This window comes from Alligator sinensis, unplaced genomic scaffold (genome assembly GCF_000455745.1).
Source record: "Alligator sinensis unplaced genomic scaffold, ASM45574v1 scaffold85_1, whole genome shotgun sequence".
Taxonomy (NCBI): domain Eukaryota; kingdom Metazoa; phylum Chordata; order Crocodylia; family Alligatoridae; genus Alligator; species Alligator sinensis.
In genome coordinates, this window is record NW_005841891.1 from 3,078,474 (window position 1) to 3,087,286 (window position 8,813).

Genomic DNA, 8,813 nt, shown 5'->3' on the forward strand with positions numbered 1-8,813 from the left:
TGCGCAGACCGGGAGCCATGTGCCCCCCTGGCACCACCTCTGGAGGAGCCGCTGGGCTCCAAGTGTCCCATAGCCCAGCCTGGCTGGGGCCATGTTGACCCTGACTGGAGCCTTGGCCGGGCTGGGTTGTGGGGCCATTAGAGCCCAGTGGCTCATGCAGGGGTGTGGCACCAGGGAGCCCAGGGGCGGCGTGGGCCCCACTTCCCTGGAAGGGCCAGGAGGGACTGGGGCTGCAGCTGCTTTGGCTGATCCTGGTTGGGGGGAGGGGCTGGGCCAGGCTGTAGGGCCAGGGGACCCCAGCGGCTCCTTCAGGGCTGGGGGCAGGTGGCTCCCACCACTGTGCACTGCAGGGGGTGGCATGTGGCTGTGTGCGGCATGCAGTGTGTGCTGTGGGGGTTGTGTGACTGGGTGTGAGGTGTGGGTGGGTGGCGTGTGTGTGTGTGTGTGTGGCTGGATGGGTGTGGTGTGTGGCTGGGTGTATGCAGCTGGGTGGGGTGTGTGGTTGTGTGACTGGGTGTGAGGTGTGGGTGGGTGGTGTGTGGCTGGGTAGGTGTGTGTGTGTGTGGCTGGATGGGTGTGGTGTGTGGCTGGGTGTATGCAGCTGGGTGGGGGTGTGTGGCTGGGTGTGCGTGTGTGGCTTGTGGCATGCAAGTGTGGGGGTGTGCATGGGGCCAGACACAAAGCGGTGGGGGGTGTTGCACATGGCTGGACGCAGAGCAGTAGGTGGTGGCGCTCCATCCCCACTACCCGCCCGTCATTCTTGATGGGTACTTTGCTAGTATTTTAATAATAATGATCAAGCCTCGAGCACAAAAAGGATCTTGCAACTTTCAATGACTGGGCAATTACTAAGCCCATGCAAAGCCTTATTGACTGCAGTGGAGCACTATGAAGGAACAGCAGTACACTTTGTACTACAATTGTAGGACAAGTGCCCAAATAAACAATGAATCACATAAACGGAGAGCCAGACAGGAATTCAAGCAATCATCTAGTCCCTCAACCCCCTTCCCTGAGGCAGAATCAAGTCTTTGTAGACCATCCCTGACAGATGTTTGTCCAATCTGTTCTTGAAATCTTGAGTAGAGCTGGAGGAATAATTCAAACAGCAATGGTCAAAAGTTGTCACGAATGAGAAAATGAGTTGGATTAGCTGCTCTTTGTGACCCTGCATTATCAGATGTTTGTGAGAGTTCAGGTGGTTAGTGTGTATTCAGAGAAACAACATCTCTAACATCCTGAAATCTGGATTAAGGTTAGCTGAGAACTAGTAACCGAACTACATTCTGAGTATTCACTATTTGCATGTGGTGGTCACTATAGGTGGTGGAAGGCAGGGGATAATGGGGCTTAGCAGTCCTGCCCCCACGAGTGACTGGTGCCTCCTGCATCTGGGGGGGCACCTGCAGAAGCCGCCGACCCTGTCAGGGGAGGCACCAGTCCTACCGACAGCTTCACTGTTGGCTGTCTGGGGGGCAAGTGCACCCCCTACCAGTCGCCTGTGCCTTCCCCCCCACAACTAATTTTGCAGTGGCCGGTGACAGCAGCAGCACCATGGTGTCACTGTCCTGCAGTGCTTGGTGCCACTGCCAAGCACTGCTGCCACAGCGTCATGCCATGCCCAGTGCCCCTGTTATGAGCTTCTTCACCAGCATGCACTGACCCCTCAATGGCCTCCAGCTCCACCCCCCGAGTAATATTTTCGCCTCCCATTACCGGTGGTCTCCCATTCAAAATTTTCAGTCATCCAGTCAAGAACCAGTAAGAAAACTATGTCTTTAGTGACACATGTAGTTAAAGTGAACAGTCTTCAGAAAATACATAAGATAAGAATCATTTGCTTAACTAATTGACTAATAACAAGTATATTAAAGAATCAATCCTGATTTCTATCAATCATTTGGTGAGAGAGAGAGAGAGAGGTAAATTTGCTTGTTAGAAATAGTTTGATCAGCTCTTATCTTGAGCAGGCAAACTGTTTGGGTATGGTTATTTCACGCTACAAAGACCAAAGGTAATATATGCTGGGAAATGGTCTTGCTTGGTAAGTCTGACTACTTGGGGTAAATGTTCCTTTGGAAGAAAAGTACTGTAAGAAAGCAAAGAAGCTGGGAGTGTGTTAACATACATGTGACAGTCCTTTGCAGAAACTGGTCTTGTACTGTCATGCCATTATTTATGCTCCCTATTTCCTGGAGGTGATGACATCTCTTAAAATAAAAGTTTCCTTTAATTCCGCCCCCAAATGGCCTCCTGTAATAGACTCCAGAAGAGCCAGGCAACTCAAGACGCATGGTGAGAGGCAGCAACTGCCAAAGAAAAATATTTCAATGCTTCTTAAAGCATGAAAAGTAAATTGGTAATGCAAAAGTGAAATGCATTTGGAAATTGTTCATTTGTGCTGGGCTTGAACTAGGTAATCTGCAAAGTCCCTTCTAATCCTATGGTTCTATGATTAAACATGGTATGCTCTGCTGTGAAGAGTAACTGGGTGGTATTTTGAACTACTGATACACTGATATATTTTGGTCCATCAGCATTACATTTATCCATATATAGTTATGTACTATGTGTTAGAACATTTTACTCTGTTAGGAGAATGGATGGCTAACATTAACAGTCCAGTAACAAAACATTACTTCCAACTGGAAACTGAAGAACAATGCTATTTAGTAAGATTTCATAGACATTCAGGCTGCAAGGGACCCCGGAGGATCATCAAGTCCAGCCCCCTGCCCTAGGGGCAGGAAGTCAGCAAGGATCGTAGGATCCCAACAAGATAAACGTCCAAATGTCTCTTGAAGGCGTTCAAAGTGGGTGCTTGAACCGCCTCCGGTGGCAGTCTATTCCAAACCTGGGGGGCTCGGACAGTAAAGAAGTTCTTCCTTATGTCCAGCCTGAAACGGTCATGAAGGAGTTTGTGACCATTCGACCTTGTCATCCCTTACGGCACTCTGGTGAACACCCCAATAAACTTATAGGTGAGCACCAGATCACCCCTGAGCCTGCGCTTTTCCAGGATGAAGAGTCCCATGGCTCTCAGCCTCTCATCATAAGGTCTGTTTTCCTGACCTCTGATCATGTGCATAGCTCTCCTCTGCACTCTCAAGCTTCTCCACATCCTTTTTGAATTGTGGAGCCCAAAACTGGACGCAGCACTCCAGCTGCAGCCTCACCAAGGCCGAGTACAACGGGAGAATGATGACCTGGGATTTGCTTGAGAAGCATCTGTGGATGTGTGAAGGAGTGAGACAGAACTTACAGCATGGAGGGCCGGCAGGGCTGCAGCTGCAGCCCGGAAAGGAAGGAAAATACCCACCCAATTTCTGGCGCAGCATCTCGCTCAGGATTGGTGGAGGGAGGCCACTCAAAGGTATTTCCAGCCCCGGAGAGGGGCAGAGAGGGGTCACTACCTTGCAGGCCGCAGGGAGAGTGGAGTGACTGAGTGTCTGGGCAGGCAGAAACTGGAGAGCGTGCCTGAGGAAGGCTGCGGGAGTGACCCTGAGGCAGGCGGATGCCTACAAACAAGTGGCTAGTGGTAATCTCCGGAGCAGAGCTGCAGCTGAGGATCCAGAGTGAGGGAGTCCACAAGGCCTGAGAGAATCTCCAGACTGGAGTTTTTCCAGCAGAGGACCTGGAGGAGGGCCTGAAGGAAAAAATCTACAGTCACAGGTAGAGCCTTCCTGCACGGGGCGACCCTGAAAGACTGAACCTTCATAGGGGTGCAGGGCATGCTTGCACACAGCAAAGAATGGACTAAGGGCTTGTTTGTCTGAATTATGGTGATTGGGAGGTTGAGCACCTGATCATGAGAAAAGGGGACATTGCCAGAGCCTGACAAGAAGGCTGAGAAACAGTTGGGGTTTTCTGTGATTTTTTTTTTTTTTTTTTTTTTTTTTTTTTTTTTTTTTTTTTTTTTTGGCAAAGGCCGGGACCCCCCCCTGGAAGGGTGTACCCAAAAGAGGCACTAGGACACCCTGGGGTAGGGGCAAATAAGGTTACAACAGGCAGCACTGCAACCTGGTGGAAGAATATCGTAAAACACCATCTGGAGAGGCTAGGCTAGGGTAAAGGGGAAGTTTGGAGCTCCACGGAAGACATGGGGATCAAGACCAGGCAGGATCACTGTGGGCATTGCCTCCTGGGAATATATAGGTAATCAAAGTTGTGGCAAGCGAGAAAATGTAAGATCCATTTCCTGGCAGTCCTGGTGATCCAGAGCCGAGGTCTACCCTGTTACCACCCATAGGCAGACGAGTGCAGTGCACTACTAGCAAGCCCTATAATACCTACAGATGTCACAGGATGCAAGCCAGCATTTTGCTCTCTTTACTAGCCGCAGCATCACACTGAAGGCTCATGTTCATCTTGTGGTCAATCATGACCCCCAAGTCCCTTTCGTCCATAGTGCTAGCCAGCGTAGCACTGCCGAGCCTATAAGCATGCTGCAGGTTTTTCCTCCCAAGGTGGAGAACCTTGCATTTTTCAGTGTTCTCGTCTGCCCATTTCCTGAGCCTGTCAAGGTCAGCCTGGATCACCCTCCTGTCCTTGGGTGTGGACGCTTTACCCCAGAGTTTGGTGTCGTTGGTGAACTTGGCCAGTCAGCTTCTGACACCAATGTCCACATCATTAATGAAGATGTTGAATAGGATAGGCCCAAGAACAGAGCCTTGAGGGACCCCATTGGTCACAGGGCACCACAATGATTGACTTCCATCAACCACCACCCTCTGGGTCCTACTGCGTAGCCAATTCCCCAGCCAGTGGATCGTGGTGAGGCTGAGGCCACAGTTGGCCAGTTTTGCCAAGAGGTGATCATGGGATACCAGATCAAAGGCTTTTTTGAAGTTAAGATATACAACATCAATCTCTTTTCCCTTGTCCAGGTGATAGGTCACCTGGTCATAAAAGCAAATAAGGTTGGTGAAGCAAGACCTACCCGCAACAAACCTGCACTGGATATCCCTCAGGATGTTGCCATTAGCCAGTCCATTAAGAATGGCCTCTTTGATAATCTTTTCTAAGACCTTCCCTGGGATAGAGGTCAGGCTGATGGGCCTGTAGTTTGCCGGATCCGCTTTCATCCCTTTCTTGAAGATAGGCACCACATTGGCCTACTTCCAATCTTTGGGCACTTCACCAGAGCTCCAGGAGCTCTCGAAGATCTGTGCCAGGGGCTATGTTGCTCGCCAGCTCCAGGAGTACTGGAGTCCTGGGGTGTAGACTGTCAGGGCCGGCTGACTTGAAGGTGTCCAGCCTCTCAAGGTGTTCCTTCACGAGGTCAACATTGATGGAGGGTAAGGAATCTCCCTCACCCGGGCCTCCCTGTCCCGTAATGGGCAGAGGCATCCCATGGGACTGGTGAAAGACCAACGCAAAGTACCCATTTAGCAAGTTGGCTTTTTCCTGGGCGTTGGTTGTCAGTTGTCCCATCTGATTTAGCAGGGGTTCGACATTGCCCTTGCTTTTTCTCCAGCTCCCCACATATCTAAAAAGGACTTTTTATTGTCCTTGATACTTGTAGCTAGTTGGAGTTCTGTCGCAGCCTTGGCTTTCCTGGTTCGCTCCCTGCAGGTCCGGACCAGTGCAGAGTATTCCTCCTTGAAGGTGGATCCAGGCCTCCATCTTTTATACGTCTGTCTTTTTAGACGCAGGAGGTCCGCTAGTTCACTGGAGAGCCAAGGGGACTGCTGTGCCCTTTTGCTGACTGACTCCGGGACGGGATAGACTTTGCTTGCACATCCAGGATCGCTCCTTTGAGGAGCAACCACTCTTCCTGAACCCGCCTCCCCTTTGGGTTGTGGCCCTTTAGGGCCTCACTGACAGGCCTCCTGAGCATGTCAAATCAGGTTTCCTGAAGCTGAGGACTTCTGTATTGCTTACTGACTTGCCAGCTTTATGGTGGATGATGAAGGTGATCAGCTCATGGTTGCTGTCACCCAGCTTCCCTTCGATCGTTAGGTCGCTGTTTAGGTTGTGTCCCATTGCCAGAACCAAATTGAGCAGCGCTTTACCTCTCATTGGCCTGTAGACTTCCTGCATCAGATAGAGCTCATCCATGCACGAGAGAAAGCTTTGTGACTGCTCAGATTTGGCCGGGCACTCTTCCAATGAGATGTCTGGGTAGTTGAAGTCTCCCATGACAATCATGCAGCGGGAGTGTGCGGCCTCAGCCAATTCCCTGGTGAACTCCTGGTCAAGCTCTTGATCCTGGGCAGGAGGTCTGTATTATACTCCCACCATTGTGTCCCCTGTGTTGCGTTCCCCACAGATTTTAACCCAGAGGGTCTCCAGTTGTCCACCCTGGGCACCAGTGTCGGCTTGCAGTTACGCGTAGCTTTCCTTGACATAGAGCTACTTTCCCTTCTCTGTTTCTGTTGTTTCAATGGTGGTTCCTCACTAGCCCTTGACCTGTGTACCTCCATAATGTAAAAGACTGTTGTAAAGGGCATGTAGGAGGCCACTGATCTTTTTTTTTTTACTGGAAGTTTTTAAAAGCAGTTTAGAGAAACACCTGTCCAAAATGGTTTTGGGTACATTTGTTTCCACCTCCATTGTTGGGGAAATCTGGACCAGATCCTGGTGGCAGACTCTTTCAACCCTACACCTGTGTGGTTCTAAATCAGTGGGCCAATTTAATACCTGGTATGACTCCACTGCATGGAGTGACATTGAGGCATGAACCTATTTGGTAGGATGGACGTGGTTAAACTCTATAGACAGGTTAGCACACCGTAAGGAACATACATGAATAAATATAAAGTGGAGGAAGGTAGAACAGAGTTACCATATGTGTTGCAGGAAGTAGTATAAGGACTAAGAGTTTTTTAATCTCTATGGCAGCTTCTCAGATGGTGCAAATTGGTGAATCTCTATAAAAATCAGTGGAGCCCAAGTGATTTATGGCACCTGAGCATTTGGACTGAAACAATCTTAATGTTTTGAATGCACAGGTCATAATGCATTAATGCCTAAGAGCCTCAAGTGAGATTAAAATTTTAGCGTGGCAGTCTCTGTACACACCCAGGATAAAAAAATGTTCCTGGTTCAGGACAGCAGGTCTGGGAAGAAAAAGAAAATGGCAAAGAGGAAAAATGACTTGTTCAAGGATAGCCAGTGGGTCAGTGTGGCAGAGGTGGCTCTAGAACTTAGGTTTTTTGGCTCCGCTTAGTGCCTGGGCCAAGCTGCCTTTCAGAACTGAAAACATTTTTACTGCAAAATGCTACTTCTGTAGCTCGCAAGGTCATCTATTACATGTCAGAGAGCCTATCTCATTGGCTGCTTGCTAGATGTATGTTATATGGATTGGCACACAGAAGTATTGTGAGCCAGTCCCTTGTAAGTGCTAAGTACCCTTCATTTCAGTAGATTTTAATAAGACTGTCCCCGTTCCCCCTACCCCCCAGCCTGTCCCTCACCCCATGACTCCTCCATTTCCATTTTCACTGACTGGCTTTCTTGCCTGCATTGCATGCCAGGCCAGCCTCTGGCTTCTTTACTATTCCTTCTATCCAGGACCAGGAGACACACCAACTGCACGTACTTCCTCAGCCTGACAAAGGGTTTTTCAACCTGAAAGCTTCCTCAGATGTATTTTTCTAACTATTTCAGTTTTTTTCATAATAAACATATAAACATAAAAACACAAGATAAGCCATCACACACCACGAGTAACATATATCCAACACGACATCTTTACTTCTTGCTGTCAATTCCTTTATAAAAAGAAAGGCTTTGTGACAGTTCTGTCTGGGTACCTTTTGATGCTGCTGGTGCTATTGGTGTTGAGCCAGGTAAGTTATTTTGACCTGCCGTCATTTACAGTGGTGGACCAGACCGAGGCTGCAGGGGAGGGGGAGGCATTACGGGGTCACACTGCCGTGTTATGCAGAGGCCCCAGCACCAGGAAGGGCACACCTGAGCACACACCCAGTCCCACAAGCACCCATGTCACGAGTTTTGCCTGCCTGTGGCTAGAGGTGCAGGGCCCCAGAACCCAGACTCCCCCTGCACCTATCTCCTTGACAGCTGGCAGGCTTTGTGGCTGCAGCAGGGGCTAGCAGGCCTGCAGCTTTCACCCCCCTGTGCACAGTGTTACCTATCATGAGTTTTGCTTGTCAGCAGTTTGAGGTGCAGTTTCTCAGAAACCCCTGCACCTATCACCTTGAAACTTGGCAGGCTTCATGCCCTTAGTAGCAGCTACCACCCCTACAAGATTCATTTGAATCAGCCCCAAAACAACAAAGTTATAGCTATTTTGTTGATTCCCCATTATACTCTATGGCTGAATCTCTCCGAATCGGCTCTGAATCTTTTCTGAATTGATTTGAATTGAATTGGCCAAATCCGAATCAATAGTTGCCTATTTGCACAGGCCTACTGCTTATTAATTTGTTTTTTATGGAAAAAAATACAAAAGTTGCAGGCTGCAGAGCAATGCAATTAACCACCAAAAATGTCCTTCCCCACCCCCGCAGCAGGTTTCAATTATTAGAGGAAGTGGTAAATGTGAAAAACAAAGCATAGGTGATGCCTAAAAAATGAGTAAGTCCAACATGACTTAAAAAATGGTCCTTTAAAGCACTTTGCTGTAGCATCTGGGAATGTGATGATGATTCTCATAGGAACAGACAGTAAGGAGACAAAGAGATGCCCTACAGCCATACTGTAGTCTTATAAGGATTTGCATTTATTTTCAATGGATGATAAATCACTTCTATTTGGCTCTAACTGGAGACTTTGGACTTGAGTGTTTTAAATATTTTAGAACCATCATCAGAATGTGGAACTGTTTTCTTTGTGGAACGGGAATA